The sequence below is a fragment of the Salvelinus namaycush genome, chromosome 12 (assembly GCF_016432855.1).
Source record: "Salvelinus namaycush isolate Seneca chromosome 12, SaNama_1.0, whole genome shotgun sequence".
NCBI classification, from domain to species: Eukaryota; Metazoa; Chordata; class Actinopteri; order Salmoniformes; family Salmonidae; genus Salvelinus; species Salvelinus namaycush.
Genome location: NC_052318.1, coordinates 19,308,700 through 19,334,760, shown reverse-complemented (window position 1 = coordinate 19,334,760; position 26,061 = coordinate 19,308,700).

Genomic DNA, 26,061 nt, shown 5'->3' with positions numbered 1-26,061 from the left:
TGAGACTGTTCTGAGGTCTAAAGGGGGTGCAACACAATATTAGAAAGGTGTTCCTAATATTTTGTACACTCAGTGTATATTTAACCTTTATTTTGACAGAGAGTCAGTGCTGTGCTGTAGTGCCTTTACATTTTACTCTTCTGGCTTTTGAAAGTGTTGCTGTAATTACAAAATAAATAATGAAACATTTGACATCAGCAAATTAAAAGTTGTCAAAAAATATAAATAGTAAAGTACAGACACCCCAATAAAGGGCTTAAGTAGTACACACAAGTGTATCTCAGGGTAAGTATTATTATGGTCATATTCATGTGTTTCACCATCAGTATTTTATCCTGTATTTACATGAGAACATAAGTGTGTGTGGGTAGCCTACACGACTGATGGTGCAGCCTCTTTAGACTGATTACCCCACCGCCTGGAGGTAGAGCGCTATCGTTTGGGTTATTTAATGAGCAAAGTTTAATTGGACTGAGAGCAGGGTGCATGGCCAGGGCGTGCTCCTCCTCTTAGCTACTGTAGTCTGGAGGCACCGGAGGAGATGGCCAAAGGTGAGCAATTAATACAATTCATTTCAATGTGTCACCTTAAGCCTCACAGTAGGTGGTGGAATTTCAAAAGATTCAAAAGATCCCATTGGCCCCTCACTGGAAGACATTCAAGTCTTTGAACCGTTTATCAATGCCCTTTGGATATGGAAGGACAAATATTCTTGGTTGATATTGTGTTTTTTATATGTTTCTACAAAATTAAGGACAATCCCCTGAGCTTTGAGCTCATTAAAGGGATACTTCAGGATTTTGGCAATGAGGCCCTTTATCTACTTCCCCAGAGTTAGATGAACTCATGGACAGCATTTTTATATCTCTGTGTCCAGTATGAAGGAAATTAGAGGTTGTTTTGTGATACAATGTTAACTAGCATTATTGCAATGACTGGAGGTCTAAGGGTATTTACATGCATGCTAGCAGATACCCATGGAATTCCATAGTCATTGTGCTAACTCTAGTTAGCAATTGCATTAGCGCTAGTCAGAATTCAAATAACTCAGTGGCAATTACATGGCCAATACTGACCTACCTATTTACAAACAGAAATATCGGATCTCACTATGGGCAGAAAAAGAGATTAAGGTGTGCACCTTATATACACTACCGGTCAAATGTTTTAGGATTTTTCTTTATTTTTACTATTTTCTACACTGTAGAATAATAGTGAAGACATCAAAACCTACGATATAACACATATGGAATCATGTAGTAACCAAAAAAGTGTTAAATAAATCAAAATATATTTTATATTTGAGATTCTTCAAATAGCCACTCTTTGCCTTAATGACAGATTTGAAAACTCTTGGCATTCTCTCAACCAGCTTCACCTACATTGCTTTTCCAACAGTCTTGAAGGAGTTCACACATATGCTGATCACTTGTTGGCTGCTTTTCCTTCACTCTGCAGTCCGACTCATCCCAAACCATCTCAATTTTGTTGAGGTTTATGAAGCCCAGGTCATCTGATGCAGCACTCCATCACTCTCTTTCTTGGTAAAATAGCCCTTATACAGTCTGGAGGTGTGTTGGGTCATTGTCCTGTTGAAAACAAATGATAGTCCCACTATGCCCAAACCAGATGGGATGGCGTATTGCTGCAGAAGGCTGTGGTAGCCATGCTGGTTAAGTGTCACCAGCAAAGCACCCCCACACCATAACACCTCCTCCTCCATGCTTTACGGTGGTAAATACACATGCGGAGATCATCAGTTCACCCACACCGCGTCTCATAAAGACACAGCGGTTGGAACCCAAAATCTCCAATTTGGACCAGACCAAAGGACAGATTTCCACCGGTCTAATGTCCATTGCTCGTGTTTCTTGCCACGAGAAAGTATCTTCTTATTATTGGTGTCCTTTAGTAGTGGTTTATTTACAGCAATTAAACAAATCATATCAAATCAAAGTTTATTTGTCACGTGCACTGAATACAACAGATGTAGACCTTACAGTGAAATGCTTACTTACAGTCTCTAACCAATAGTGCAAAAAAAAGTATTAGGTGAACAATAGGTAGGTAAAGAAATAAAACAACAGTAAAAAGACAGGCTATATACAGTAGCGAGGCTATAAAAGTAGCGAGGCTACATACAGACACCGGTTAGTCAGGCTGATTGAGGCAGTATGTACATGTAGATATGGTTAAAGTGACTATGCGTATATGATGAACAGAGAGCGGGTGGTGGGTGAGACACAATGCAGATAGCCCGGTTAGCCAATGTGTGGGAGCACTGGTTAGTCGGCCCAATTGAGGTAGTATGTACATGAATGTATAGTTAAAGTGACTATGCATATATGATATGATAAACAGAGAGTAGCAGCAGTGTAAAGAGAGGGGTTGGGGGGGCACACAATGCAAATAGTCCGGGTAGCCATTTGATTACCTGTTCGGGAGTCTTATGCCTTGGGGGTAAAAACTGTTGAGAAGCCTTTTTGTCCTAAACTTGGCACTCCGGTACCACTTGCCATGCGGTAGTAGAGAGAACAATCTATGACTGGGGTGGCTGAGGTCTTTGACAATTTTTAGGGCCTTCCTCTGACACCTCCTGGTGTAGAGGTCCTGGATGGTAGGCAGCTTAGCCCCAGTGATGTACTGGGCCGTACGCACTACCCTCTGTAGTGCCTTGCGGTCAGAGGCTGAGCAATTACCGTACCCGGCAGTGATGCAGCCAGTCAGGATGCTCTCGATGTTGCAGCTGTAGAACCTTTTGAGGATCTCAGGATCCATGCCAAATCTTTTCAGTTTCCTGAGGGGGAATAGGCTTTGTCGTGCCCTCTTCACGACTGTCTTGGTGTGTTTGGACCATTCTAGTTTGTTGGTGATGTGGACACCAAGGAACTTGAAGCTCTCAACCTGCTCCACTACAACCCTGTAGATGAGAATGGGGACGTGCTCGGTCCTCCTTTTCCTGTAGTTCACAATAATCTCCTTAGTCTTGGTTACGTTGAGGGATAGGTTGTTATTCTGGCACCACCCGGCCAGGTCTCTGACTTCCTCCCTATAGGCTGTCTCGTCGTTGTCGGTGATCAGGCCTGTTGTGTCGTCTGCAAACTTAATGATGGTGTTGGAGTCATGCCTGGCCATGCAGTCGTGGGTGAACAGGGAGTACAGGAGGGGACTGAGCACGCACCCCTGGGGAGCTCCAGTGAAGGCCTGATTCACGTAGTCTCCTCTGATCAGTTGATGTTGAGATGTGTCTGTTACTTGAACTGTGAAGCATTTATTTGGGCTGCAATTTCTGAGGCTGGTAACTCTAATGAACTTATCCTCTGCAGAAAAGATACCTCTGGGTCTTCCTTTCCTGTGGTGGTCCTCATGAGAGCCAGTTTCATCATAGCGCTTGATGGTTTTTGCGACTGCACTTCAAGAAACTTTAAAAGTTCTTGAAATTTTCCGTATTGACTGATCTTCACATCATGTAACGATTGACTGTCATTTCTCTTTGCTTATTTGAGCTGTTCATGCCATATTATGGACTTGGTCTTTACCAAATATGGCTATCTTCTGTATAACCCCTACCTTGTCACAACACAACTGTCACGATGTACGCTGAGAGTCGGGAAGCAAGTTCAGGGAGGGAATACATTTAATTAATAAATGAACAAAACAAGAAACACAAACAACGCACCGACATGAAACAGGAACAATGACGACTGGGGAAGATACTAAAGGGAGTGACATATAAAGGGCATGTAATCAAGGAGGTGATGGAGTCCAGGTGAGTGTCATTATGCGCGTAAGGCTGGTGACAGGTGTGCACCCTAACGAGCAGCCTGGTGACCTAGAGGTCGGAGAGGGAGCACACGTGACAACAACTGATTGGCTCAAACACATTAAGAAGGATAGAAATTCCACAAATTAACTTTTAAAAAGGCACACCTGTTAATTGAAATGCATTCCAGGTGACTACCTCATGCAGCTGGTTGAGAGAATGCCAAGAGTGTGCAAAGCTGTCATCAAGGCAAAGGGTGGCTATTTGAAGAATCAAAAATTCTTAATATATTTTGATTTGTTTAACAATTTTTGGGTTACTACATGATTCCATATGTGTTATTTCATAGTTTTGATGTCTTCACTATTATTCTACAATGTAGAAAATAGTGAAAATAAGAAAAACCTTTGAATGAGTAGGTGTTCTAAAACGTTTGACCGGTAGTGTAAGAACATGAGAATATGACAGCAACTAAGTTCAGTCACTCACATCATCATGTTTTTCTGAGATCAATGTTGACAATTGACTCTCAGAGCCAGCTCCCCAACAGTGAGGCAAACAACACTTCTTTGCTGGAAGCAATGTTCTATCTGTTAGCATAATTTCCTTTAATGACTTTCCACTGGATCAGTGTTGAACAAGTCCCTCTTAGGTATATCTATTCATTCCCACCTCTGGCTTGAACCTCTTGATAGGAGCTCAGTGTGTTGTAGCTAGCATAGCGCTAAAGCCGGGCTGGCGAGCAGAGATAACAGCTATCGTTCGCATTAGTTTAGTTACTGATGCCCAGACAGATGTCGACCCTTGTCATTGCTGTCACTCCTCTAAACGGTTGGCACACGCCAACCCTTTCACTGTCATCAAATCCCTGACTGTTGGGGGGTTTAGCATTAGTGCCAACGCGCCATGGTAACTGAGACCCAACCCCCCGCGGTTTGCAGGTCAACCGGTGGCTACGCTAAGAGTTAAGCCCGTGCAGATGGACAAGCAATTTTCCATCTGGAAGCCTGACAGACAGGTCCGGCCCTCCAATCAGCACCTCTCCTCCGTTTCCTCTCTCCCCATCCCTCCAATAGAACTTGCTCTGGAGACAACCGAAAGTCCTTTGTTTATGACTTGTCACCTCACCAGCCCCTCGCTTTCCGCCATCCAAAACGGAAACTGGCTAATTTCATAGCTGGGATGTTTTCTGTCCGGTGAAGAAGAAACTCTGTGAAGTGTGTTGAACAAACGAGCCAGTTGCCAGCATGTCTTTGTCATGTTGTATTCTGAGAAGAAGCCAGAAGCTAGTGAGGCTCAATGGAGTTAGCAGAGCTAGCCGTTAGCGATGAACAGATCAATGTGATTCGATATGACAGTGCAGTCCTTCTCTTGAGTGAAGAGGCCGGTACTGAACTCAATATTGGTTCCGAGTTCCTAAGGCAGAAGTCCCTTAGGGTGACGCATTAGAGTCACTTCATCCCAACTCAATGTTCAATTGACCTCAAACAGACTCTGTGGTCATTTTAAGGCTAGCTACCCGGCTGTGTTCAATTGTCTTGTCTATGTCAGCGTTCAACTGGCATGAAAAAGCAGACAGGTTCTGGGGCTGACACTGGAATTCTGTTTTTGGTATTCTGAAGTCTACTCTGTAACAACATTTTATAATAAAAACTGTACAGTCATTGAAACCCAACTCAATATGTTCTCACATAGTGCAATTCTAATTATCCATAATGGTTTGAACTATGGGGATGTTATACTTTTGTCACATAATGGAAGTATATCTGGCTAACATATGCTTGAGTTTACTGTATTTCATCCATTCTAACCATAGGCCATAGTACTCAAAGGGAGAGCTGTCAGTACCTAACACGGTCACTTTAGCTGCGGGTAAAAGACCTAGCATTTGTTCTTCTTTTGGAGAGGTTTCAATGAGGAAGCACTGATGACTGACCAGACCAGGGACAGATGACTTGGGTGTCCGGGCAAAAAAATGTTGTTGCCTACACTGAAGTGGACAGTGTCCAGACCAAAGCCCCCACACAAGCAGAGAAGCAATGTGTGCCGGCTCTTGCTCGACTTTGCTTTTTTATGGCTATTTTTGCGTTAATCTACTGCTATTTACATTATGTTCGTATTTGTATTTTTGTTATTATTTTTTATTGTTGTTGCATTGTCGAGAAGGAACCTGCAAGTAAGCATTTCATTGGACGATGTGTGCCATGCATATCCCTACATAAGACTAATAAAACTTGAAACGTGTGTGTGTGTGTGTGTGTGTGTGTGTGTGTGTGTGTGTTTGTGTGTGTGTGTGTGTGTGTGTGTGTGTGTGTGTGTGTGTGTGTGTGTGTGTGTGTGTGTGTGTGTGTGTGTGTGTGTGTGTGTGTGTGTGTGTGTGTGTGTGTATTTAGTGTATCTGTTTGACTGATGTGTAGCCAAGTGTAAACATGTGGGTCATTGATGGGCAGTGGGCAGCTGGCTCCCAGGGCCCTGTCTGTGTAAGTGGACTGAGGCTTTAAGAGGGACAACATGAGGGGAAGTCTGAAGACACACAGGCCAGACAGCTGAGCATCTCAACCACTCACTGACCCGCACTGACAAACACAGCAAATCCCCCAAGACGCTGTCTTCAAGACCTCCTAGTACCCCGAATTGACCTTCTGCACTACAGGCCATTTATTTTGTTCTAGCAAACAGCATAGAAGCAGTGCAGACCACAGTTTCCTTGCAAGTATTCTGAGAAATAACTTTGTATTTGTATAGTAGCTAGTATACACTAGCATTGAGAACATACAGTATGTCTGTTTTCTTTTTTTTGTGGCCTTCAAGGACATAGTAGCTATGAGCTGGGCTATTGCCATCAAATTGAAACTTTATAACAATATTCATATTTACTTCACACAATGTTCCCTGTCCTCCAATATATGTGTCACAAAGCTCACATTTGCTGAAATGTTCCTGATGCATTTCCAGGTATTGAATGCCATATAATGCTTGATCGTGACCCACTGAGAATTCTACTGGGTAGCATTCGAGAAACATCCTCTGTTATCTAGGCTCACATTGCCACCCACTATCCCAGCCATTCAAACTCCCACAATAGCTTTCAGGGAAAAACATGCCATGTGTTTAGCTTACATTCACACCTCTCAAGATGCACCTCTCTTTTCACAAGGACCGTCAGATGAGACGAGATTGTGCAAGTTGTTCGTTTGAATACATCCGCACCCACACAACTTGGCCTTTCCGCCAAGGTTGAACTGAACTCATGACTTATTCAAAGATGTGGCTCTCTGTTTCTCGCTTGGTGATGAGGTGATGAGGTTTTGTGTTTCCCCAAGCCCTGGCATTTCAAATATTTTTCCCTCTCTCTTGTTAATTTCTCACTTTCCCCCCGCCCTGCTAATTTTCGCTTTTTTGGTGTCAGGCTTCTCTCCATCAATGTTGACCCACACCCAGCTGTCTCTTCACGAGGTAGTGTTGTGCTGACTGATACCCAGTAAACTGTTGAGTGCAGTTCTGGTTCCAGGCATAAACGACATACACGTAAGCGGTCGGGCCCCCAAACCTAAAAGCAAAATTGGCTAATTTCAAAGCTAATTGTCACAAAAAATATATATATTTCACCGATTAAGCTAAATTACTTGTCTTTCCCTTGCCGAGCTGAACTGCTGAGCCAAACTGTCTGGCTATATGACATACAAGTGGTGCATTTTCTCTTAAAGAGACAGCACACAATTTTATGATAGAAGACAATAGGCTACTCCTATGAAAATGTTGTTAATCAGTAGTCCTAACATGATCCCAAATGAAAGGGAACCAGATTCCTTGTCATCTGTCGTTCCATAGACCACTGAAATCAGACAAAAGGAGCTCAATAACTCAATGCATGCACATAGTCCTATTGAATATGAATTCACCTGTATTGTGAATAGGCTTACGCCATCTTGATTTACCCAGTTGATCAAGATATTTACCAGTCAAATAAATTATTACCATTATGTTGTTGTGTAGTTAGATAGCTAATAATATTCACTTATACAAATGTTTTACTTGAACCCAAAATGGTTCTCAGGTAGATTACTAAGAAATGCTCATCCTTTGTTTAAAAGTTCTGGTATTGCCCTAGAAATAGCATTGTTGGGAGATTTAGGGAGACCTGGTCAGTCAATTACTAATATACTAATACTCTTAGTAAAAGTATTTATCTTCAACTCTCAATCTGTGGATTCTATTCAATTAGATTCAAATGGTATGGTAAACATCACAGCATCGTTATCTACCTAAAGAGATATCATTTGTATCTTTCGTAGTTGTCTACATACCACCACAGACCGATGCTGGTACTAAAACCCCACTCCCTGTTCACTCATGACTGCACGGCCAGGCACGACTCCAACACCATCATTAAGTTTGCCAATGACACAACAGTGGTAGGCCTGATCATTGATAATGATGAGACAGCCTATAGGGAGGAGGTCAGAGACTTGACCTTGTGGTGCCAGGACAACAACCTCTCCCTCAATGTGATCAAGACATAGGAGATGATTGTGGACTACAGGAAAAGGAGGACCGAGCGCGCCCCCATTCTCATAGACTGGACTGTAGTGGAGCTTCAAGTTCCTTGAGAGCTTCAAGTTCCTTGGTGTCCACATTACCATCAAACTAACATGGTCCAAGCATACCAACACAGTCGTGAAGAAGGCACGACAAAACCTATTCCCCCTCAGGAGACTGAAAAGATTTGGCATGAGATCCTGAAAAGGTTTTACAGCTCCACCATCAAGAGCATCCTGACATGTTGCATCACTGCCTGGTATGGCAACTGCTCGGCCTCCATCCGCAAGGCACTACAGAGGGTAGTGCATATGGCCCAATACATCATCGGGGCCAAGCTTCCTGCCATCCAGGCCATCCAGAATTGTTCAAGACTCCAGCCACCCTAGTCATAGACTGTTCTCTTTGCTACCGCACGGCAAGCAGTACCGGAGCGCCAAATCTAGGTCCAAGAGGCTTCTAAACAGCTTATACCCCCAAGCCATAAGACTCCTGAACATCTAATCAAATGGCTACTCAGACTATTTGTATTGCCCCCCCCCCCCCCCCCCTTCTACGCTGCTTCTACTCTCTGTTATTATTTATGCATTGTCACTTTAATAACTATACCTACATGTACATATTACCTCAATTACCTCGACACCAGTGCCCCCGCACATTGACTCTGTACCGGTACCCCATGTATATAGCCCCGCTATTGTTATTTACTGCTGTTCTTTAATTATTTGTTATTCTTATCTCATACTTTTTTTGTTATTTTCTTAAAACGGCATTGTTGGTTAAGAGCTTGTAAGTAAGCATTTCACGGCGCATGTGACAAATACAATTTTATTTTATTTTATTTGATCGTTGAACGAAATCTGAAGAGGGTGGCCAGCAAAGATAGGAGGGATGGGCTGAGGTAAACTGAGGGTTGGAAGGTGGAACTGTAGACAAGTGGGAGTGAAGTTGCTGGGCAGTGGGTAGAATGACGGTTAAAGATATATACAATGCATTCGGAAAGTATTCTACCCCTTGACTTCTTCCACTTTTTTGTTACGTTACTGTCATGCCCTGACCTTAGTTATATATGTTTTCTGTATTATTTTGGTCAGGTCAGGGTGTGACGTGGGTGGGTATGTGTGTTTTGTGTTGTCTAGGGTTTTTTGTAGATCTATGGGTTTTTTGTAAGTCTAGGTTATTGTAGGTCTATGGTGGCCTGAATTGGTTCCCAATCAGAGGCAGCTGTTTATCGTTGTCTCTGATTGGGGATCCTATTTAGGTTGCCATTTTCCATTTAGGTGGTATGGGTTATTGTCTATGTGTAGTTGCATGTCAGCACTCGTTTGATTAGCTTCACGTTCATTTTGTTAGTTTGTTTAAGTGTTCTTCGTTTAATTAAAAGAAGAATGTATTCAAATCACGCTGCGCCTTGGTCTCCTCACTACGACGAACGTGACAGTTACAGACTTATTCTAAAATGGATTAAGTACTTTTTTCACCTCATCAAACTACACACAATACCCCATAATGAAAAAGCGAAAAATAAGTTTTTAGAATTGTTTCAAATGTATTACAAATAAAAAACAGAAATACCTTATTTACATAAGTACTCAGACCAGTTGCTATGAGACTCGAAATTGAGCTCAGGTTTCCATTGATCATCCTTGAAATGTTTCTACAACTTGATTGGAGTCCAAATGTGGTACATTCAATTGATTGGACATTATTTGGAAAGTCACACACCTGTCTATAATATGGAACCGAGGACAACTAGACCCTTTCCGTATAGACTTGGTTGGATCCAGACCCGGTCCGATCCGAGTGAGGAAAGCAACATTAACCAGAGCTGATAAAGCGCGAGAGGCGGGAGAGACATGGGGAAGGAGAGACAGCAACTAACCAAGCCGACTTGCTGCCATAGCTGCCAAAGCTAGGTTATTTATCATCAAATATGACTATGCAGTACCTGTCTTAACTGCATCAAACCAGGAAAAGCGGATTACTTAGTACCTGTCTTGACTGCTTCAAACCAGGAGAAGCTAGTTAAGCTAGCTAACGTTAGCTGGCTAGGCTAACTGAGGCTGCAGTGCATGCACTTTCTCTTCTTACTGTTACAAGTAACAACAACTCCATTCAAAATATTAAGTAGCAGCCTGACTCCCTGTTGGCACTTGGTCATTGTAGTCTATCCTTTTCCTTTAACTTTTAAATTTGTCATTTAATTCCATCTTCCATTGATTAGATATCTATTAACTTTTGCCACTCATGGAGTGAGGCTCTATTACTGTACCCTATTGCCACTTTGATTACTTACAGTGCCTTTGGAAAGTATTCAGACCCCTTGACTTCTCCACATTTTGTTAAGTTACAGCCTTGTTCTAAAATAGATTAAATATATATTTTTTAGCAATCTTCACACAATACCCCATAATAACAAAGCAAAAACAGGTTTTTAGAATTTTTTACCAATGTATTAAAAATAAAAAAAACATACCTTATTTACATAAGTATTCAGACCCTTTGCTATGAGACACGAAATTAAGCTCAGGTGTATCCTGTTTCCATTGATCATCCTTGAGAAGTTTCTACAACTTGATTGGAGTCCACATGTGGTAAATTCAATTGATTAAACATGATTTAGAAAGGCACACACCTGTCTATATAAGGTCCCACAGTTGACAGTGCATGTTGGAGCAAAAACCAAGCCATGAGGTCAAAGGAATTGTCCGTAGAGCTCCGAGACAGGATTGTGTCGAGGCACAGATCTGTGGAAGGGTACCAAAACATTTCTGCAGCATTGGAAGTCCCCAAGAACACAGTGGCCTCCAACATTCTTAAGTGGAAGAAGTTTGGAACCACCAAGACTGGCAGCTTGGCCAAACTGAGCAATCGGGGGAGAAGGGCCTTGGTCAGGGCCAATAACCTGATGGTCATTCAGAGCTCCAGAGTGCCTCTGTGGAGATGGGAGAACCTTCCAGAAGGACAACCATCTCTGCAGCACCACACCAATCAGGGCTTTATGGTAGAGTGGCCAGACAGAAGCCACTCCTCAGTAAAAGGCACATGACAGCTCGCTTGGAGTTTGCCAAAAAGGCACCTAAAGGACTCTCAGACCATGAGAAACAAGATTCTCTGGTCTGATGAAACCAAGAATGAACTCTTCGGCCTGGTCTCCACGGTGAAGCATGGTGGTGGTAGCATCATACTGTGGGGATGTTTTTCAGCGGCAGGGACTGGGAGACTAGTCAGGATCGAGGGAAAGATGAACGGAGCAAAGTACTGAGAGATCCTTGATGAAAATCGGCTCCAGAGCGTTCAGGACCTCAGACAGGGGGTGACGGTTCACCTTCCAACAGGACAGCAACCCTAAGCATACAGCCAAGACAACGCAGGAGTGGCTTTATGACAAGTCTTTGAATGTCCTTGAGTGGCCCAACCAGAGCCCGTACTTGAACCCGATCGAACATCCCTGGAGAGACCTGAAAATAGCTGTGCAGCGACGCTATGCATCCAACCTGACAGATCTTGAGAGGATCTGCAGAGAAGAATGAGAGAATCTCCTCAAATACAGGTGTGCCATGCTTGTAGTGTCATACCCAAGGAGACTCAGGCTGTAATTGCTGCCAAAGGTGCTTCAACAAAGTACCGAGTAAAGAGTCTGAATACTTATATAAATGTGATATTTCATTTTTTTGTTTTTAATACATTTGAAAACATTTCGAAAAACCTGTTTTTGCTTTGTCGTTATTGGGTATTGTGTGTAGATTGAGGGGGGGGGGACGATTTAATCAATTTTAGAAGAAGGCTGTAACGTAATAAAATGTGAAAAAAGTCAAGGGGTCTGAATACTTTCCCAATGCACTGTGTGTATATATATATATACTGACACTAAAAAAGGATGTACTGACACTAAAAAAGGATGTACTGACACTAAAAAAGGAACGTTGTTACATCCAATTCCTGTTTGCCTGAGGCTGATGCCATGCAAGCGCTTGTATGCGCGTTCACATGCATACACACATACATACTTAAAAAAATATATATGTATTTCACCATGTAGGCTAGTTGAGAACAAGTTCACATTTGCAACTGCGCCCTGGCCAAGATAAAGCAAAGCAGTTCGACACATACAACAACACAGAGTTTCACATGGAATAAACAAACATACAATCAATAATACAGTAGAAAAATCTATATACAGCATGCACACACACTCGCATTAAAATGCACACACGTGCATACACATGGACACACACACACATACGCACAAGTAAATAGTGCCACACATGCACACAAACACAAATAGTTTGCCATGCTGTTTTGATTTTTGTTGCCCTTGAGGTTTAGTTTTTTTGCATTATTGTTTTACTTTGCTTTTCATTTTTTTCTCTTTTGTTCTTTTTGTTGGTTGGGTGGATAGTGGTTTTGGTTTGATTGGAGGGGGACGGTGGCTTGGGGAGGGTGGAGATGGGGGGATTTGGGGGTGGGGAGTGGAGTGGAGTGGAGTGGAGTGGAGTGGAGTGGAGTGGAGTGGAGTGGAGGGGGAGGTATTTTTCAGGTGGACTGTGGTAGGTATTGAATGGTAACTCTTCGAGGGGGAACTGTGGGGGGGATCTTGGATGGTTGTTGGCCTGGCAGTTGGGAGCTTGGGCCGGTGGCCGAGAGGTTGCTGGTTCGGGTCCTTGATTCAACTGGGTGGGGCATCTGCCCTTGGGCGGGGAGCTTGACCCTGGTTACTCCTGTGGGTCGCTCTGGATGGGAGTGTCTGCTGGATGACTGAATGTAATGTAAATGTTGAGCAGCTTCACTGGAGGTAGATTGTATGCTTTAAATAAAAATTTAAAATAATAATAATACAAAATTAAAAAAGTCTAATTGGTTTTATAATTGATTTGTTATTTCATATATTGCTGTCTCTGGGAAATTGTCTCATCAAAATGTTAACATTTTATATTTATTATCGGCATACAATATCGCCATCGGCCTCCTTGACCCTCAAAAATCAGTATCGGTATCAGCACTTGAAAACACATCGGTCGTACTCTAATATAAACTTTTGGTAATCGGTGTCGAATACCGACCGAGCACGCGGGGTAACTCCACCATTGATTTTGTTAGCCATTCTCACTCAGATATATTAAAATAAAATAAAATGTTATTGATCGCATACACATATTTAGCAGATGTTATATTAACATGGCATAAGTCATACCAAAATGTGTAGAATTGCAGGAACTAAACTTTAAAACTGCAAATATTTCTCTCCTCCTTACAGCAAAATGGGTAGAATTGCAGGAAATTAGCTGTAAAACTGATTTATTTTCTCTCTACCCCATGGCAAAATGAGTAAAATTGCTTTAAAGTCCAATGACACCATTTTAATCTCAATATTAAATAATTTCTGGGTAACAATTAAGTACTTTACTGTGATTGTTGTGACTGTGAGAGTGTTTCATCAATGTAATTGTATAATTGCATAATTTCCATATTTTATTTTACCTTTTAAATATAATACTTAGACTTCTACTTCCAACTCGTACATATTAATTTTATGGGCACGGTACATTTTACCTTAGTTATCCCTCTTTTTCTTTAGTCCAGTGGTTCCCAAACTTTTTATAGTCCCGCACCCCTTAAAACATTCAACCTCCAGCTGCATACCCCCTCTAGCACCAGGGTCAGTTCACTCTCAAATGTTTTTTTTTCCCATCATTGTAAGCCTGCCACACACACACACTATACGATACATTTATTAATTAAACATAAGAATGAGTGTGAGTTTTTGACACAACCCGGCTCATGGGAAGTGACAAAGAGCTCTTATAGGACCAGGGCACAAATAATAATATAATAATAATCAATAATTTTGCTCTTTATTTAGCCATCTTACATATAAAACTTTATTTGTTCATCGAAAATTGTGATTAACTCACCACAGGTTAATGAGAAGGGTGTGCTTGAAAGGATGCACATAACTCTGCAATGTTGGGAAGTATTAGAGAGAGTCCAGGTCTTAAATCATTTTCCAAACACAGTCTGTGCATGTATTTAGTTTTCATGCTAGTGAGGGCCGAGAATCCACTCTCACATAGGTACTAGTTGCAAAGGGCATCAGCGTCTTAACATCGCGATTTGCCAAGGCAGGATACCCTGAGCGCAGCCCAATCCAGAAATCTGGCAGTGGCTTCTGATTAAAATTAAAATTACATTTTCGCTTGTTGCAATTTAGATGAGGCTCTCTTGTTCAGATATCGGTAAGTGGACTGGAGGCAGGGCATGAAAGGGATAACGAATCCAATTATTTGTGTCATCCATTTCGGGAAAGTACCTGTGTAATTGCGCACCCAACTCACTCAGGTGTTTCGCTATATCACATTTGACATTATCTGTAAGCTTGAGTTCATTTGCGCACAAAAAAATCATACAATGATAGAAAGACCTGTGTGTTGTCCTTGTTAAAACTTCTTATGGCTGCAATCCCGTTGACGGGATGATATGACAACAGCCAGTGAAAGTGCAGGGCGTCAAATTCAAACAACAGAAATCTCAGAATTAAAATTCCTCAAACATACATGTATCTTATACCATTTTAAAGGTAATCTTGTTGTTAATCCCACCAACGTGTCCGATTTCAAATAGGCTTTACAAATAGGAGTCACAAAAAGCAGAAATAGAGATAAAATGAATCACTAACCTTTGATGATCTTCATCAGATGACACTCATAGGACTTCATGTTACACAATACATATATGTTTTGTTCGATTAAGTTCATATTTATATCCAAAAACCTCAGTTTACATTGGCGCCATGTTCAGAAATGCCTCCAAAATATCAGAAGAAATTGCAGGGAGCCACGTCAAATAACATAAATACTCATCATAAACTTTGATGAAAGATACATGTTTTACATAGAATTAAAGATACACTTGTTCTTAATGCAACCGCTGTGTCAGATTTCAAAAATCTTTACGGCAAAAGCACAATATTCAGTAATCTGAGAACAGCGTTCAGCCACAAAGGAAGCCATACAGTTACCCGCCAAATTGTGGAGTCAACAAAACTCATAAAAAGCATTATAAATCTTCACTTACCTTTGCTGATCTTCGTCGGAATGCACTCCCAGGACTCCCACTTCCACAAGAAATTTTCGTTTTGTTCGGTAATGTCCATCATTTATGTCCAAGTAGCTACTTTTGTTAGCGCGTTTAGTAAACAAATCCAAACGCTCGTGCAGGTCCAGCCGAACGTTGGATGAAAACTTCAAAAAGTTATATTACAGGTCGAATAAACTTGTCAAACTAAGTATAGAATCAATCTTTAGGATGTTGTTATCATAAATATTCAATAACGTTCCAACCGGAGAATTCCTTTGTGTCTATAGAAGTAATGGAACGCAAGTCGATATCATGTGGAATGCGTGAGACCAGGACCTGGCTCTCTGCCAGACCACTGACTAATTCCCCTCTCATTCAGCCCCACATTACAGTAGAACCTTCATTCAATTCACTGTTGACATTTAGTGGAAGCCGCAGGAAGTGCAAACAGATCCATATCCTACTGTGTTTTCAATAGGCGATGAGTTGAAAATCGACCAACCTCAGATTTCTCACTGCCTGGTTGGATTTCTTCTCAGGTTTTTGCCTGCCATATGAGTTCTCTTATACTCACAGACATAATTCAAACGGTTTTAGAAACTTCAGAGTGTTTTCTATCCAATACTAATAATAATATGCATATATTAGCAACTATGACTGAGGAGCAGGCCGTTTACTCTGGGCACCTCTGTGCACCTTTCATCCAAGCTACTCAATACTGCCCCTGCAGCCATAAGAGGTTAATGCAGACAGAGAAGAGATCCATCTTCTTAATCATAGCCTCAATTTTGTACCGCACATTGAATATAGTTGCGGAGAGTCCCTGTAATCCTAGATTCAGATCATTCAGGCGAGAAAAAACATCACCCAGATAGGCCAGTCGTGTGGGAAACTCATCATCATGCAAGCGGTCAGAAGATTATTGTCAGTAAAGAAAACGTTAAGCTCGTCTCCCAATTTTTAAAAGAACGTGTCAATACTTTGCCCCTTGATAACCAGTGCACTTCTGTATGTTGTAAAAGCTTTACATGGTCACTGCCCATATCATTGCATAATGCATAAAATACACGAGAGTTCAGGGGCCTTGCTTTAACAAAGTTAACCATTTTCACTGTACAGTAGTGTCCAAAACATAATTCAAGCTGTCAGGCATTCCCTTGGCAGCAAGAGGCTCTCGGTGGATACTGCAGTGTACCCAAGTGGCGTCGGGAGAAACTGCTTGCACGTGAATTACCACTCCACTATGTCTCCCTGTCATGGCTGTCACGATCGTCATAATGAGCGGACCAAGGCACAGCGTGGTCGTATAGTAACACATATTTTTAATCTCTGTGAAACAAACAAAACAATAAAGAAACAACGAAACGTGAAGTCATGACATATGGAAAATGGCTACCTAAATATGATCCCCAATCAGAGGCAATGATAAACCAAGGGCTCTCTATGGTCAGGGCATGACAGTACCCCCCCCAAAGGAGCGGACTCCGGCCGCAAAACCTGAAACCAAATGGGGAGGGTAGGGGGGGTGATTAGTGTCGGTGGCGGCTCCGGTGCAGGTCGTAGCCCCCGCCCAGACCCTGGATACGGCCATGGTGCCGGGCTGAACGCTGTGCCTGGACTGGGCATCGGCGCAAAGGAGGGCTCCGGCCATGTAGCTGGGTTGGACGCCGTGCCTGGACTGGGCACTGGCGCAAAGGAGGGCTCCGGCCATGGAGCTGGACTGGACGCCGTGCCTGGACTGGGCACCGGCGCAGAGGAAGGCTCCTGCCCTGGAGCTGGGTTGGACGCCGTGCCTGGACTAGGCACCGGCGCAACGGAGGGCTCCGGCCATGGAGCTGGACTGAACGCCGTGCCTGGACTGGGCACCGGCGCAGAGGAAGGCTCCTGCCCTGGAGCTGGGTTGGACGCCCTGTCTGGACTGGGCACCGGCGCAACGGAGGGCTCCGGCCATGGAGCTTGGCTGGACGCCGTGCCTGGACTGAGCACCGGCGCAGAGGAAGGCTCCGGCCATGGAGCTGAACTGGACGCCGTGCCTGGACCTGCCACCGGCGCAGAGGAAGGCTCCTGCCCTGGAGCAGGACTGGACGCCTTGCCTGGATAACTTTAGACGAAATAACTTTTTTGCTCGCTTTGAGGACAATACAGTGCCACTGACACGGCCCGCTACCAAAACCTGCGGGCTCGCCTTCACTGCAGCCGAGGTGAGTAAAACATTTAAACGTGTTAACCCTCGCAAGGCTGCAGGCCCAGACGGCATTCCCAGCCGCGTCCTCAGAGCATGCGCAGACCAGCTGGCTGGTGTGTTTAAGGACATATTCAATCAATCCTTATCCCAGTCTGCTGTTTCAAGAGGGCCCACATGCTTCAAGAGGGCCACCATTGTTCCTGTTCCCAAGAAAGCTAAGGTAACTGAGCTAAACGACTACCGCCGCGTAGCACTCACTTCCGTCATCATGAAGTGCTTTGAGAGACTAGTCAAGGACCATATCACCTCCACCCTAGACCCACTCCAATTTGCTTACCGACCCAATAGGTCCACAGACGACGCAATCGCAACCACACTGCACACTGCCCTAACCCATCTGGACAAGAGGAATACCTATGTGAGAATGCTGTTCATCGACTACAGCTCAGCATTTAACACCATAGTACCCTCCAAACTCGTCATCAAGCTCGAGACCCTGGGTCTTGACCCTGCCCTGTGCAACTGGGTCCTGGACTTCCTGACGGGCCGCCCCCAGGTGGTGAGGGTAGGTAACAACATCTCCACCCCGCTGAATCTCAACACTGGGGCCCCACAAGGGTGCGTTCTGAGCCCTCTCCTGTACTCCCTGTTCACCCACGACTGCGTGGCCATGCACGCCTCCAACTCAATCATCATGTTTGCGGACGACACTACAGTGGTAGGCTTGATTACCAACAACGACGAGACGGCCTACAGGGAGGAGGTGAGGGCCCTCGGAGTGTGGTGTCAGGAAAATAACCTCACACTCAACGTCAACAAAACAAAGGGGATGATTGTGGACTTCAGCAGAGGGAGCACCCCCCTATCCACATCGACGGGACAGTAGTGGAGAAGGTGGAAAGTTTTAAGTTCCTCGGTGTACACATCACGGACAAACTGAATTGGTCCACCCACACAGACAGCGTTGTGAAGAAGGCGCAGCAGCGCCTCTTCAACCTCAGGAGGCTGAAGAAATTTGGCTTGTCACCAAAAGCACTCACAAACTTCTACAGATGCACAATCGAGAGCATCCTGTCGGGCTGTATCACCGCCTGGTATGGCAACTGCTCCGCCCACAACCGTAAGGCTCTCCAGAGGGTAGTGAGGTCTGCACAACGCATCACCGGGGGCAAACTACCTGCCCTCCAGGACACCTACACCACCCGATGTCACAGGAAGGCCATAAAGATCATCAAGGACAACAACCACCCGAGCCACTGCCTGTTCACCCCGCTATCATCCAGAAGGCGAGGTCAGTACAGGTGCATCAAAGCGGGGACCGAGAGACTGAAAAACAGCTTCTATCTCAAGGCCATCAGACTGTTAAACAGCCACCACTAACATTTAGTGGCCGCTGCCAACATACTGACTCAACTCCAGACACTTTAATAATGGGAATTGATGGAAATTATGTAAAAATGTATCACTAGCCACTTTAAACAATGGCACTTAATATAATGTTTACATATCCTACATTACTCATCTCATATCTCACATTTCGCTACACTCGCATTAACATCTGCTAACCATGTGTATGTGACAAATAAAATTTGATTTGATTTGATTTGGATGCTCCAGACCGTTGACCGTCGCTGGAGGTTCCGGACCGTTGACCGTCGCTGGAGGTTCCGGACCGTTGACCGTCGCTTGAGGTTCCGGACTGTGGACCGTCGCTGGAGGTTCCGGACTGTGGACCGTCGCTGGAGGTTCCGGACTGTGAATCGTTGCTCGAAGCTCTGGACTGTGAACCATCGCAGGAAGCTCTGGACTGTGAACCGTCGCCGGAAGCTCTGGTTTGGGAACCGTCGCCGGAAGCTCTGGACTGTGAACTGTCGCCGGAAGCTCTGGACTGTGAACCGTCGCCTGAAGCTCTGGACTGTGAATGCGCACTGGAGGCCTAGTGCGTGGAGCCGGTACAGGTGGCACCGGACTGGTGACACGCACTTCAGGGCAAGTGCGGGGAGCTGGAACAGGTGGTACCGGACTGAGGAGACGCACTGGTGGCCTAGTGCGTAGAGCCGGCAAAGGTGGTACCGGACTGGTGACAAACACTTCAGGGCGAGTGCGGGGAGCTGACACAGGACTCACCAGACTGCTGACAGGCTCTTCAGGTTGGATGCCGTGCAGAACACACCTACATAACATTTCTCTCATCTCTCTCTCTCTCCCAACTTCTCCATCGCCTCCCTGACGGTCTCTGGCTCTTCCCGCGGCTCAGCCGCCAGCTCCCGGTGCCCCCCACCGAAATAATCTTGGGGTTACTTTGGCAGCAGACTGACGACACGCTCCTCATGACGAGTGCGAGGAACCGGCACAGGACATACCGGGCTGAGGAGGCGCACTGGAGATCTGGTGTGTGGAGCCAGCACAGATGGCACCGGACTGATGACCCGCTCTTCAGCCTGCCTGCGCTCCAGCCTACTCCTTGCTAACCCCTCTCTCCGGTATCCTTCCTCACATTGTTCCATCGACTCCCAGGCAGGCTCTGGCACTCTCCTCGGCTCGACCGGCCACCCCTCGTGCCCCCCCCCTCAAAAAAAATCTTGGGGTTTCTGTGACCGTGGTCCCCGGCGTTGTCACTGTCCTTCTATGCTCCTTGGCGACTCCCGCCAAGGAAGGGTCTCGTGTCCTCCCATGATTTCCTCCCATGTCAAAACACCTTCTCCTCCATGGCACGCTGCTTGGTCCTTGTTTGGTGGGATATTCTGTCACGATCGTCATAATGAGCGGACCAAGGCGCAGCATGAGTATAGTTCCACATATTTTTAATCCCCGTGAAACAAACAAAACAATAAAGAAACAACGAAACGTGAAGTCATGACGTGCACACAGGCAACTAAACACAAACAATATCCGACAAAACACAGGTGGGAAAATGGCTACCTACATATGATCCCCAATCAGAGGCCCTGATAAACAACTGCCTCTAATTGGGAACCATATTAGCACCAACATAGAAATAGACATACTAGAACACCACCTAGTCACGCCCTGACCTACTACACCATAGAGAACCAAGGGCTCTCTATGGTCAGGGCGTGACAATGGCTTTTGCGCCATCAGTACAGATACCAACACATCTTGACTGCCAAAGTCCATTTTATGTCACAAAGCTGTCCAGTACTTTAAAAATATCCTCTCCTGTTATCCTGGTTTCCAGTGGTTTGCAGAAGAGGATGTCTTCCTTAATTGACCCCCCATAAACGTAATGGACATATACCAGAAGCTGTGCCAGGCCCGCCACGTCTGTTGACTGATCCAGCTATAACGCATAGAATTCACTGGCAGGTATGCAAAGCAGTAATTATTTCAAAACATCTCCTGCCATGTCACTGATGCGTCGTGAAACAGTGTTGTTTGATGAAGACATTGTCTGTATAGTTCTTTTGGCTTTTTCCCCCAGCATTGTCCCAGCCAAATCCGCGGCGGATTTTGTCCTCCACAATAGTGTGGGGCTTGCCTGTCCTAGCCACTCGGTAGCTCACCATATAAGACGCTTCTAGCTCCTTCTTATTAATGGTATCTGTTGCTTTTATACAGATTGTCACGCCCTGACCTTAGAGAGCCTTTTTATTTCTCCATTTGGTTAGGTCAGGGTGGGCATTCTAGTTTTTCTATTTCTTTGTTGGCCGGGTATGGTTCCCAATCAGAGGCAGCTGTCTATCGTTGTCTCTGATTGGGGATCATACTTAGGCAGCCTTTTTTCCACCTTTAGTTTGTGGGATCTTGTTTGTGTGTAGTTGCGTTCTGCACTGCATGTAGCTTCACGTTCGGTTGTAGTTTATTGTTTTTTTCATGTTTATCAAATAAAATGATGTACGCTTACCACGATGCACCTTGGTCTGATTCTTCCATCAACGAACATGACACATGTCTTACTACTCAAAAGTCATCTTAATTTTGCTCAAAACACTCCTGTGGCTTATTTTTTCAAATTGGCATGTTTTGTTTCTAAATGTCTGCGCAAGAGTGAAGGTTTCATCGAGTTTTGAGATAGTACTTTTGCACATATAACACACAGTGGCTGAGGAAAGGCACTACTCCCAATATAAGTGAGCCCCAAATCAATGTAGTTCTCAGCATATTTGCGCCTCTTCGATGGTTCAACGTCCCTGTCTGTTGTTTGGTGCTTTCCCGGGTAAGGGGGCAGTAGCTCTTCGGCTGCTTCAGATTCACAACTGTTAGTGTCCAAGCTAGCTGGGCTAACAACAATTGTAGAATGACTGATGCTAGCATTGGATGTGCTCGTGGAAGCAGAACAACTTGTGTTGTCGACAGGTGCAGGTGTAGTACTGTTGGTAGTAGCGGGCCTTTTTTAAACCATTTATCAATTTTTGAGCAAACGGAATGAGCAGCAGCTATGTTTGGCTACATACGGACCGTTAGTGGAATTCCCACGAGAGAGTAACGGTTATTAATGTGATTGGACGTTAATTATTTGACTAGACTACCTGTATTTGACATTGTGTTGTTAATTCGCTTAACACTAGATGGTTTCATTTTATTTTAGGCAGTGAAAAACCTCACCCAAATGTATAGCCCTGTTGGAAAATATAAATGGACTGTTTGAGAATGTGAAGAAAAAATGTTTTTGAAAATGTTATTATTATTTTAGACTTAAAAAAAATGTGAATCACATTTTTATTTGGCGTACCCCCGACGGATTTGCGCGTACCCCATGAAGAGCACACTTCTCCAGCATGACTGTGGCTATCGAAGGGGAGTATTTGCCCACTGGAGTTGGTGACGCCGCCGAACTGCAGTCAGGTCATGACCCTGGTGAGGACAACGAGCACGCAGATGAGCTTCCCTGAGACGGTTTCTGACAGTTTGTGCAGAAAATCTTTGGTTGTGCAAACCCACAGTTTCATCAGCTTTCCGGGTGGCTGGTTTCAGACGATCCCGCAGGGGAAAAAGACAGATGTTGAGGTCCTGGGCTGGCATGGTTACACATGGTCTGTGCTTGTGAGGCCGGTTGGATGTACTTCTCTAAAATGGCTTATGGTAGAGAAATGAACATTCAATTCTCCGACAACAGCTCTTGTGGACATTCCTGCAGTCAGCATGCTAATTGCACGGTCCCTTCCTCAAAACTTGAGACATCTGTGGCATTGTGCTGTGTGACAAAACTGCACATTTTAGAGTGGCCTTTTATTGTCCCCAGCACAAGGTGCACCTGTGTAATGACCATGCTATTTAATCAGCTTCTTGATGTGCCACACCTGTCAGGATTATCATGGCAAAATTTGAGAGATATAAGCTTTTTGTGCTGATGGAACAATTCTGGGATATTTTATTTCAGCTCATAAAATATGGGACCAACACTTTACATGTTGTGTTCATATTTTTGTTCAGTATAGTTTCTACTTGACTATTGCTTTTCAAATCACCTACCAGTGCTATTTGCAGTTACTTTAAGGTAAATGTTGTAATTTTTCAGCCATTCCTGAACCTTCAACCAAAAAATCTACATATGGGCAGTACCAAAATATCTAATGATTCTGCCTCTTCACAGCAAAATTTGTAGAGCTGGGATGATTGTATCCCCCATATACGTAACATTCTATTGGTTGCAAGAATTTTGTATAATAATTTAAATTGAAAAACTAAGTTTTGAATCAGGTGTTGTTTTGTGTATCAGTTCATAAACCATGTGCCATGGAATCGGCACATCAAAAACTCTTCCCAACTATTTTACAACCGTTATGGTGCAGCTGTCCATTTTTTGGTCCTTAAATGGAACTGGTATACTTTTTTATTTATGTTACTTTTAATGTTAGATGTGGACTGGGTCTGGTTATTTTTGAGCTCATTTTGGTTTGATTACTTTGTATTAAAACATCACATGGTTCGAAATTAAAATATCTCTCGAATCATTCCTTCATTTTTACTTTTTACAATGAAGGTGAATTCATCAGCATTAATAAACAATCAGAGTTCATAGGGAAACCATGTCCAAGCCTATGCTGAGATGACTAATGCTGCGTCATCAATACACTTTTAATTGCCTTGTGGACTGGACTGCAAGACCAAGATGTTTAACATGCTGATTTATGATTTATTAGCAGTAATTGAAGATTCAGGACGAAGTAGCTCTCTACCAAAGTGCAGAGCTGACTTTTGGCCCAGGACATGAGTAGGGAACATGGGATTTGACGCGTTCCCTTGTGTGGAGGTCTATAGGGAGGAGGTCAGAAACCTGGCAGTGTGGTGCCAGGACAATAACCTCTCCCTCAATGTCAGCAAGACAAAGGAGCTGATCGTGAACGACAGGAAACAGAGGGCCGAGCACGTCCCCATTCACATTGACAGGGCTGTAGTGGAGTGGGTCGACAGCTTCATGTTCCTTGGTGTCCACATCACTAAGGATCAATCATGGTCCACATACATCAACACAGTCGTGAAGAGGGCACGGCAATGCCTTTTCCCCCTCAGGAGGCTGAAAAGATTTGGACAAAAGGCCCTCAGACCCTTAAGAAGTTCTACAGCTGCACCATTGACTGGCTGCATCACCACTCGGTATGGCAACTGCTTAGCATCCGACCGCAAGGCACAACAGAGGATAGTGCATACGGCCCAATACATCACTGGGGCCGAGCTCCTTGCCATCCAGGACCTCTATACCAGGCAGTGTCAGAGGAAGGCCCTAGAAATTTTCAAAGACTCCAGCCACCCAATTCATAGACTGTTCTCTCTGCTACCATAAGGCAAGTGCTACCGATGCACCAAGTCTGGAACCAACAGCACCCTGAACAGCTTTTACCCCCAAGCCATAAGACTGCTAAATAGTTAGTCTGGGTAGCTATTTGGTTAACTATTTAACTATCTGCATTGACCCTTTTTGCACAAACTTTTTTGACTCATCACTTACACTACTGCTACTGTTTATTATCTATCCTGTTGCCTAGTCACTTTATTCCTAGTTATATGTACATATCTACCTCAATTGCCTTGTACCCCTGCACATGGACTTGGTACTGATACCCCGTGTATATAGCGAAGGTATCATTACTCATTGTGTATTTATTACTTTAGTTATTACATGTTTTACTTTTCTATTATTTCTATATTTCTTTCTCACTGCACTGTTGGGAAGGGACATTTTACTGTTAGTCTTTAACTGTTGTTTATGAAGCATGTGACAAATACATTTGATTTGATTTGAAATGCCCTACATTTAATCAAGATTACATTGCGGTCAAGACAGGGCTGCATAAATGGGAATTAGACCTAACAGTTGTGTTTCTTAACATTGGTCTTGCGGACCTTTGTGTACGTCGGATTTAGCTACTGCATAGCATTAATGGAAATATGTTAATGCTATAAATATACTGTCAGATCAGATGCACACACAGATGCATACTATATCTTTAGCAGTTTGCGAGTTAGATTTGTTCAAACAGATTTTGACCATTTAATTGTGTCTTGTCAATGAGAATAATTGATTGAAGTAAAATACACAGTGTGTCCCTCATTTGTCAATGCAGGTCAGGCTCTCCAGAAAACATAACCCATGTCTAGTGGTTCATTCCATGACCTTCATCACTTGAGCAGAATTCCCCTATGTGCACATGCTCATAATGATGAAATTACCACAACAATTCTGGAGTTTAGGGGGGAGATGATGGGGTGGGATGCACAACAGTTGATAGAACAGGGCAGCTGAAAAGTTCATTCACGTCTATGACAAGGGTACTCCACAACAACTACTCCCTTGCGATTGATCTCTATGAACTCTGGCCTGGTAGATGCTGACCTTTGACCTCTAGGTTGTACACCTGCTCTAAAACACAGCAAAACAGGTGTGGGGGTCAGTTAGTTTTGCAGCCACTGACAGTCTGTCTGGGTTACAACTCCAATACCCTATTACCTGTCAGACCTTTGCTAGGTACATATCCAAACTTACTAACATATACATTTTCTACTCGCAGTTGCTCTAACATAATATTGTAAATATGTCTGGTGTTTGTTTTTGATATATTTCCCATTATCCACCCTGTTGACCATTCATTCAACTCAACAGATGGCGCAACATTTTTAACAAGCAATTATTTCTCACATCATGTTTGATCGGAAGTTAATCCCTCTATCCTCTAACTCGATCAGGAGTACAGACATCCTGCTTTGAGGAACCATTAGTGGTCTTATATCCCAACAACACCACAGAACAACAATACCCAACATTTGACGCATCCCTGAGGGACTGTCAGACGAGCTAGTAACGCTCATTGTCATGCTCAGTGGGTCAACCCTCTTGCCCCCAGCCCAGAATGTAGCCATTATTCAGTTGAAAGTCCTGATAGACCTTGTGTGCTTTCTCATGATAGACCCATTCACCCTAAGTTCAACCCAGCTGACTCCCTCAGAGTGATAGGCAGGGGCCATTGTCTAGTGAGCAGCCGAAGCCATGACGCGCTAACCGCTGTCCGCAAACTCTGCCTTGGGTTCCCTCCAGGGA